Below are 10,297 nucleotides of genomic sequence, written 5' to 3'. Positions count from 1 at the left end.
GGATAGAGATTAGGAGAGAGGGGAGCCTTCCCTTCATCTGGGTATAGGTGTAGTGAAATGATATCAGAGAGCTGTGGTAATGAGATGGACCAAAGCCATTCATCTCCTAAATTAAATGTATCCCTGACATCCTGAGGCTGGTATAGGAAAGAGCTGAGGTCCAGGAGAGAATTGTTATTTTTATCCATCTCTCTCTTTCCCCCCCCCCCCCCTCTCTCTCTCTCTCTCTCTTTCTCTTTGTCTGTCTCGCAATGTCACTCTTTCACTTTCTCTCCATCCCTCTGTCCCGCTCTCTCTTTTTCTCTCTCTCTCTCGCTCCCTCTCTGTGTACATGTTCATACACTTGTCGTGACGTGACTATCGTTAATGTGATGACTGCTATTCATCAAATAATTACCTACTATGTTTAAATTATTATTCTGTTAAATGAATCATATAACAATTAATTCATTAGTAATTTGGGGCACCACGGGAAAAGTTTATTTAATGAGTTACCGTCTCCCGAATTAACTCAAGACTATATAGACATCATACCATTCACCAATTAATAATTTCCTCATATCAGTCTCATTCCGAACGTCGTTGACTTTGTAAATCTACACGAACCCTAACTTAAGTGATGAATCAGCAATACACAAATTGGTTTAATTATTTATTTACTAACTAAATAATCACACTGAAATACATTAACACACATACATACACACAGTATAGGTTATGGATTACTAACATAATACAATGAAAACAGTCCCTAGTGGACTAATCCGATATGACGGAGGGTGGGGAAAGATAAAGAGCGGGAAAGACACTCGGGAGAACCACTCGATCCGTCTATGGGGAGTAGTTCCCGACTATGGAGTGTAGTTCGATGTAAGTCTCTGGTTGTCAACCAGAGGTCATAATGTCCTTCTTACTTGTAAGCTTCTTTGTCTCAGAATGTTCTTTGAATGGATACCTCAGAGGTGTACCATCCAGTGGTGAGAGGGATCTGTTCTTCCCTCCCATCTTTGGTCAATTGTCCTAGACTACTTTACATGCAGAGGTGCAGACGGTGCATGTTTTGGTCTCGTCTTCACCTTCTTCACGCGTCGAGAGTTTCAGAGGGTCTTACCATTTTCTGGTCTTGTAGTTTTAACCATTTCAACGTGTGGACCACGTCCTCACGTTCTCTGGTCTGTATTTAAATTCTCAGTGAGTCCTTTAAAGCACTCTGGCCTTGGAAGGCAGTTACATCTTGCTGACACGAACTCTGACCTAATTAGGGGCGTGGCTTAGTGAGTGTGCAACAGACATGAAAAAACATTATCATTAGAAGGCATTAAAAGACACATCACTGGCCCAGCAGCCGCACACAAGCCTAAGATCACCATATGTAATGCCAAGCATCTAAGCCAGATTCGTCCATCAGACTGCCAGATGGTGAAACGTGATTCATCAATCCAGAGAACACTTTTCCACTGCTCCAGAGTCCAATGGCGGCGAGCTTTACAGCACTACAGCTACCTGTCCCAATGCATAGTACCAACTGTAAAGTTTGGTGGATGTGAAATAATGGTCTGGGGCTGTTTTCACAGTTCGGGCTAGGTGCCTTATTTCCAGTGAAGGGCAATCTTAACGCTACAGCGTACAATGACATTCTAGACAATTCTGTGCTTCAAACTTTGTGGCAACAGTTAGGGGAAGGCCCTTTCCTGTTTTAGCATGACAATGCCCCCGTGCACAAAGCGAGGTCCATACAGAAATGGTTTGTTGAGATCACTGTGGAAGAACTTGACTGGCCTGCACAGAGCACAGACCTCAACCTCATCGAACACCTTTGGGATTCATTGGAACGCCGACTGAGAGCCAGGCCTTATCGCCCAACATCAATGACCGACCTCACTAATGCTCTTTTGGCTGAATGAAAGCAAGTCCCCGCAGCAATGTTCCAACATCTAGTGGAAAGCCTTCCCAGAAAAGTGGAGGCTGTTATAGCAGCAAAGGGGGGACCAACATATTAATGTTAATCATTTTGCAATGAGATGTTCGACAAGCAGTTGTCCACATACTTTTGGTCATGTAGTGTACCTCATTCTCAGCCCCCAGAAACTGGGTTTCATCCATCGCTGTCTCCCAGAAAGCCTGGCCTTTCCCCGCGGTTGCCATGGAAATATTAGACTCGGAGACGAAGTTGAGCCTTGTTAGCAACGCTAACCACACACACTCACACACTAATGCTCATGTGAAAACTTCAAAGAATTTGGTTGTCTTCCAGGAAGGCAGGATGAGGGGATTAGTATTCCGAAGATACCTTGCTTCCCGCTCACACAGACACAGACACGCACACACACACACACACACACACAAACACACCATGTTTCGCCTCCCACTGCATTAAATGGTGCCAAAAGAGACCTCCACCTGTATGTATGTGTTCCTACTAAAATGCTGAGACCATTATTTATGTAGCTTTTAATGTCCTCTCGATTTGATATTCAGAGTGCTTCTGGACCTCCATCACAGGCTCTGCCACAGCTTCCCTGCGACCCCATTTTGGATCTATCCCAAGACCCTTGCGGCTCCCAATACCGGTCAGTTGCAGGCACCCGGCTCCGTCTGGCACTCTGTTGCTTGGTTGAGCCAGTTAAGCACTAAGCTAATGCCATTCTACTTTTCTTACGCAAATGACCTGCTAATATGATGATCAGTTTGCTGCGCTGCCTCGTTGACTTTGAAGTGGAGTGGCACTGGGTATCTTAATTAAGGATCCGCCCCTTTTTTAAATTTTCGCCTAAAATGACATACCCAAACCTAACTGCCTGAAGCTCAGGCCCTGAAGCAAGGATATGCATATTTTTGGTGCCATTTGAAAGGAAACACTTTGAAGTTTGTGGAAATGTGAATGGAAGGCAGGAGAATATAACACAATAGATCTGGTAAAAGATAATACAAAGAAAAAAACAAATGTTATTTAGTATTTTTTTTGAACCACCATCTTTGAAATGCAAGAGAAAGAGTAATATGTATTATTCTAGCCCAGGTGCATTTGAGATTTTGGAACGTTTTTGACCAATCCAATGAACCATTGCATTTTCTGATCAAAATGTTGTATCAAGACTGCCCAAATGTGCTTAATTTGTTTATTAATAACTTTTCATGTTCAAAATGGTGCACTCTCCTCAAACAATAGCATGGTATTATTTCACTGTAATAGCTACTGTAAATTGGACAGTGCAGTTAGATTAACAAGAATTTAAGATTTCTGCCAATATCAGATATGTCTATGCCCTGGGAAATGTACTTGCTATGTACAACCTCATGCTAATCGCATTAGCCTACATTAGCTCAACCGTCCCGTGAATGGGTCACCGATCCCGAAGAAGTTTAAAAGGCGTATTGTAGCAGAGAGGTACATAGCAGAGAGGAGAGGTGTGTGTATAGAGCTGCATTAACCTGACGTGGGACAGGTATTTCTCCTCCTTCTAATCTACCTCTGCTTTTTGACACTGTTTTGCATATTTCATCTCGCTCTCTCTCCATTTCTCTCCTTCTCTCTTTCTCTGTTTCTCTCTCCCTCTCTAGACAACCTCTGTGTTGCCTAATAATCCAGTGACTGCAGTCTCTCTGTCTACCTTTCTCTCTGTCTTTTTCTCTCACCTTTTTTTCTCTCTGTCCCTCTCCCTCTTTGGTTGCTACTACAGACCTTATCAAAGACAAACACTTTAATCCAGCCCGACCAGGTAATCCCTGTGGGGTAGGCATCACCTAATCCCTGTCAACATGGCAGCCAACACACACTACATACATGAATTTAGGGCTCAATCTATATCACTGATTGCGCAATAGAAATGTGAAGGTCAATTCAGACTGAGCCGACATATACAGCATTTACTGTGAATGCAGTCTCTGCCAACACGGGAACGTTGCCTTTCAATTTCAATCACGGTGTAACGCTGAACCTCTGCTGTACGGATTGTCACACATACGGTATGCACACACGCAGACAAACTTAAATCAAACGAAATACGTATGTACAAACATATAATACACACACTTAAACAAACAAAATATGTGTGTACAAACAGTTAAACACATGCACACATGCAGAAACACGCACACAGACCCACAGAATTAAACACACAGAATATGCATACACAAACACATTTCACATACAAAAACAAGTAGAAACACAGCATGACTAAAGTGGCTGTTAGATTAGTTGAATAATTCCAGGCGTGATCCATGCGGAAATCAGACAGACTGTGAGACAGTAGAGGACACACATGCTTCACCGTCTCACCTACATTATCGATCAATCAATCAAATGTATTTATAAAGCCCTTCTTACATCAGCTGATGTCACAAAGTGCTGTACAGAAACCCAGCCTAAAACCCCAAACAGCAAGCAATGCAGGTGTAGAAGCACGGTGGCTAGGAAAAACTCCCTAGAAAGGCCAGAACCTAGGAAGAAACCTAGAGAGGAACCAGGATATGAGGGGAGGCCAGTCCTCTTCTGGCTGTGCCGGGTGGAGATTACCAACCATAAGAGCGATGATGGCCTTCTGCTGCACAGCATTCTGATTAATATTACCTTAACTAATAATATTACTTATGTTCTATCTAAGCCTCCAGTAATTATGCTGCAATAGTTTGTGTCAGGGAGCTAGGGTCAGTCTGTTATATCTGGAGTATTTCTCCTGTCTTATGCGGTGCCAGGTGTGAATTTTAAGTATGCTCCCTCTAATTCGCTCTCTCTCTTTCTATCTTTCTCTCTCTCTTTCTCTTCTCTCGGAGGACCTGAGCCCTAGGACCATGCCTCAGGACTACCTTGCCTGATGACTCCTTGCTGTCCCCAGTCCACCTGGTCCCCCTGCTGCTCCAGTTTCAACTGTTCTGCCTGCGGCTATAGAACCCTGACCTCTTCACCGGACGTGCTACCTTGCCCCGGACCTGCTGTTTTCGACTCTCTCTCTCTACCGCACCTGCTGTCTCTAACGCTGAATGACCGGCTATGAAAAGCCAACTGACGTTTACTCCTGAGGTGCTGACATGTTGCACCCTCTACAACCACTGTGATCATTATTATTTGACCCTGCTGGTCCCCTATGAACTTTTGAACATCTTGGCCATGTACTGTTATAATCTCCACCCGGCACAGCCAGCAGAGCCTGGTTCCTCTCTAGGTTTCTTCTTAGGCTCCTGCCTTTCTAGGGAGTTTTTCCTAGCCACCGTGCTACTACATCTGCTTTGCTTGCTGTTTGGGGTTTTAGGCTGGGTTTCTGTATAGCACTTTGTGACATCGGCTAATGTAAAAAGGGCTTGATAAATACATTTGATTGAAATAACCGGTATTGTTCATGTTAACCTCATGGTATGGAAGACAGGATGAATATTGGAAGAACATAGTGCACTGTGCATGCAGTGTCCGTTGTAGTGTTCCTTTATCATAATGCCATTGCTCTGTGCTGTTCATGGTCATATTAGAGATACAATGTTACTTCATGACAAGATATTTACATCCAAATCCCAAGATGAAACCACTGGACGTGATGTTATCAATCCCTGGTGCCAGTGGTAGATGTTGAGCATTGACCTGAAATCTCATTTGGCACCATGTTGTTAGACATTGATTAACCTGTCTAGGACTAGGGTGCCGCTAGCGGCACACCCCCCCCACCCCCACTGAAAAGGCAGAGCCGCGAAATTCAAAAAAAATATTTTTTTAAAATATTTAACTTTCACACATTAAAGTCCAATACAGCTAATGAAAGACACAGATCTTGTGAATCCAGCCAACATTTTTAAAATGTTTTACAGGGAAGACACAATATGTAAAGATGTAAATCTATTACCTAAAAACACATTAGCATAATCCACCATCTTTTATTTGTCCACCAACACCAGTAGCTATCACCAATTCGGCTAAACTAAGATATTTATAGCCCCTAACCAAGAAAAAAACTCATCAGATGACAGTCTGATAACATATTTATGGTATGGGATAGGTTTTGTTAGAAAAATGTGCATATTTCAGGTAGATGGCATAGTTTACAATTGCACCCACCGTCACAAATGGACTAGAATAATTACAATGAGCAACGTGTTTACCTAACTACTAATCATCAAACATTTCGTAAAAATACACAGCATACACTAATCGAAAGACACAGATCCTGTGAATACAGACAATATTTCAGATTTTCTAAGTGTCTTACAGCGAAAACACAATAAATCGTTATATTAGCATAGCACATGTGCAAACATTACCCCAGCATTGATTCTAGCCAAAGGGAGCGATAACGTAAACATCGCCAAAATATATTATATTTTTCACTAACCTTCTCAGAATTCTTCAGATGACACCCCTGTAACATCACATTACAACATACATATACAGTTTGTTCGAAAATGTGCATATTTAGCCACCAAAATCATGGTTAGACAATGGGAAATGTAGCCCAGCTGGTGAGAAAATGTCCATGCGCCATATTAGACAGTGATCTACTCGTATACATAAATACTCATAAACGTGACTAAAAAATATAGGGTGGACAGCGATTGATAGACAATTTAATTCTTAATACAATCGCGGAATTACATTTTTTTAATTATCCTTACTTTTCAATACAGTTTGCGCCAAGCGAAGCTACGTCAAACAAGATGGCGTCCTAAGCCACTAACATTTTTCGACAGAAACACGATTTATCATAATAAAAATTTCCTACTTTGAGCTGTTCTTCCATCAGTATCTTGGGCAAAGGATCCTTTCTTGGGTCTAATCGTCTTTTGGTGGAAAGCTGTCCTCTTGCCATGTGGAAATGCCAACTGCGTTCGGGATGAACTGGAAGCGTGCCCAGAGATTCACAGCGTCTCAGAAATAAATGTCCCAAAATCGCACTAAACGGATATAAATTGCTATAAAACGCTTTAAATTAACTACCTTATGATGTTTTTAACTCCTATAACGAGTAGAAACATGACCTGAGAAAGATTACTCCCTAAACTAATGCTTGGAACAAGTGCAGGTCGATGTCCTCCACGCGCATGACGCAGCTGGGAAAGAGTTCCTAGCTACAGGGTTTTTTAATTTATAGTGCCTGTGATTGCGCAATCGACCCCATTCAAATCGTCATCACGTAAAGGCATCCAGGGGAAGACGTAAGCAGTGTCCGTTTACTCATAGGAATAACATTGGCCTTAAAACTGACTCCAGAACAGTGACCAAAATTTCTGAAATCTGACTCCATGTCAGGGAAATTGCTGTAGAATGGGTTCTGTTCCACTTAGAGACAAAATTTCAACTCCTATAGAAACTATAGACTGTTTTCTATCCAATAATAATAATAATATGCATATTGTACGATCAAGAATTTTGTAGGAAGCCGTTTCAAAAATTACACGATTACCATAAATAGTGACAACAGCGCCCCCAGCTTTAACAGGTTAAACCTCATTTTCATTGTAAATACCAAATGGAAACAGCAAATAAGCACTTCCTCATTTTCTGTATACCCCGACTTTAAATGTGGAGTGTAGTGTTGGAAAGGTACCACGCTGTATCCACTCCAGAACAGTTATTCACCCACACCTCCAGGGAGTGGTTATTGGCAGTGTGTGGATAATGGCCTCTCTGCCTGCCACTGAGGAGCTAATATGACTTATTGACCATGAGGACTGAGGACGACCGGCTGATTTAGGGGTTGTCATGGCGATGTTTCCTGCATAGCCTCACAGAGACGGGCGGGGCTAGGACCAGAAAAGGGCGCGGGCATGCAAACAAGGTTGCGTGTCAGGGGATTAACCGTGTGTGTGCAATCGTGCGTGGGATTTAACGGGATGTGTGTGTGTGTTGGCGTGACCACCAGGACTTTATCATGGGAGTAATCAATCGTCGAACATTACTGTGAGGGAGGGCTGGAAAATATGCTACTGCACTGTGAGAGGGTGAACATGTTATATGTTGGGGAGGACATGGAAACACCTATGGAAAAAGGGCAAGCGTCAGATGGAAGGAGATCCATGGAACCTGCTATTGCCCTGAGAGAACATATCATGTTACATGTCCCGTTGACACGTTTGCCCTTTCTCTATGGGTATTTCCATGTCCTCCCCAACATACTACTCCACTGGGAGGTGGGTGAACATGCTAAGGACGTGTTAGTTTCATGTATGATTCATGCTTTCATCATGTTACATATCCGTTAATCTCCTGTGGACAGACTGGTAACTGGTACAAGTAGAATCTGTCAGGAAGGAATGGGATGTGTGGGTAACTAGCAGAAGTAGTTCCGGTGTTTGGGTTTTTCGTCACTAGTTATTTGGACAAATCACAATTTTGCAGATGTTAGCATCTTACGAATTTCGGAAGGGAAGGGGACATTTGGCCCATAAATTCGCCCATAACTTGCAAAGAGCTCCTCGTTCCAGTTCCACTCCTCTTTCTAGCTTCTCTTAATCCCTCCTCTTAACATGTCTGGACCCAGAACTTAAATCAAGCAACTGACCAATTACACAAGACTTTAGTTCTGGGTTAACTGAGACTACATATTTGTGCAAACAAACTCAGAGGAACACGCCTTTGAACAAATCTAAGAGTGGCATATACATAATCATATCCATTGGCTCTTAGGGTTCATGGCATAAAAGACGGATTTTCTGTTGCCGTTCGGGCAATTTAAAGTGGAACTGACAACGTTTTAACGGTTTTGCAGATATGAAACAGACACACAATCACAATATCAGTTAAAAAAAGTACAAATTCCAGTTTAAGCTACAATTTATAAGAGGTTTTAGAAATAGGTTCAATTTGACTCAACATTCCATGACGTCCCCTAAGGCATTGTTGGCAGAATAGATGGAAGCAGTTCAATGCATGATTCATATAGTTCACCAATAGATTTAGTACAAAAATATTGCTAGCAGGTTGTACATCACAGCTGGCCGGGTACATTGTTTGCTGCCTCCATTCGGAATGCAATGTTTCAGTGTCAATGTAAATGTCAATACAATCAAACTAACAAGGGCAATGATCACAAGTCAGTCATAACGTGGCTAATAGGCTATAGGGTATCTATTTATGTAGCAAGCCAAAAACACAGAGCCCAACGTTAGCTAGCTAGCTGCTAGGAGAATGGCATGTTAGTGGAGGAGTGGGCGAGAGAGTGACTGACTTTTTACCTCCCCCCATATTGTTTTTCGGTTGCTATACACATCTAGAGATGCAGGTGTCATTTGATTAGCTAGCACAAACTCGAATGACTGTTAACCAGTTAGCATAAATCTTGCTTTTGCAAATTCATTCTGGATATCTACTCCGATTTCAGAGCACACTCGATAAATTTAGCAACGCGCACCACCCGCTGAATGAACTCAGCAAAAAAGAAACGTCCTCTAACTGTCAACTGCGTTTATTTTCAGCAAACGTAACATGTGTAAGTATTTCTATGAACATAAGATTCAACAACTGAGACATGAACTGAACAAGTTCCACAGACATGTGACTAACAGAAATGGAATAATGTGTCCCTGAACAAAGGGGGGGTCAAAATCAAAAGTAACAGTCAGTATCTGGTGTGGCCACCAGCTGCAGTAAGTACTGCAGTACATCTCTTCCTCATGGACTGCACCAGCTTTGCCAGTTCTGTGAGATGTTACCCCACTCTTCCACCAAGGCACCTGCAAATTCCCGGACATTTCTGGGGGGGGCCCTAGCCCCCACCCTCCGATCCAACAGTTCCCAGACGTGCTCAATGGGATTGAGATCCGGGCTCTTCGCTGGCCATGGCAGAACACTGACATTCCTGTCTTGCAGGAAATCACGCACAGAACGAGCAGTATGGCTGGTGGCATTGTCATGCTGGAGGGTCATGTCAGAATGAGCCTGCAGGAAGGGTACAACATGAGGGAGGAGGATGTCTTCTTTGTAACGCACAGCGTTGAGATTGCCTGCAATGACAACAAGCTCAGTCCGATGATGCTGTGACACACCGCCCCAGACCATGATGGACCCTCCACCTCCAAATCGATCCCACTCCAGAGTACAGGCCTCGGTGTAATGCTCATTCTTTCGACGATAAACGCAAATCCGACATTCACCCCTGGTGAGACAAAACCACGACTCATCAGTGAAGAGCACTTTTTGCCACTCCTGTCTGGTCCAGCGACGGTGAGTTTGTGCCCATAGGCAACGTTGTTTCCCGGTGATGTCTGGTGAGGACCTGCCTTACAACAGGCCTACAAGCCCTCAGTCCAGCCTCTCTCAGCCTATTGCAGACAGTCTGAGCACTGATGGAGGGAGTGTACATTCCTGCTGTAACTC

The sequence above is a fragment of the Salvelinus fontinalis genome, chromosome 35 (genome assembly GCF_029448725.1).
Source record: "Salvelinus fontinalis isolate EN_2023a chromosome 35, ASM2944872v1, whole genome shotgun sequence".
In the NCBI taxonomy this organism is placed as follows: Eukaryota; Metazoa; Chordata; class Actinopteri; order Salmoniformes; family Salmonidae; genus Salvelinus; species Salvelinus fontinalis.
The sequence above is the reverse complement of the archived record's forward strand: the minus strand, read 5'-3'. Positions refer to the sequence as shown.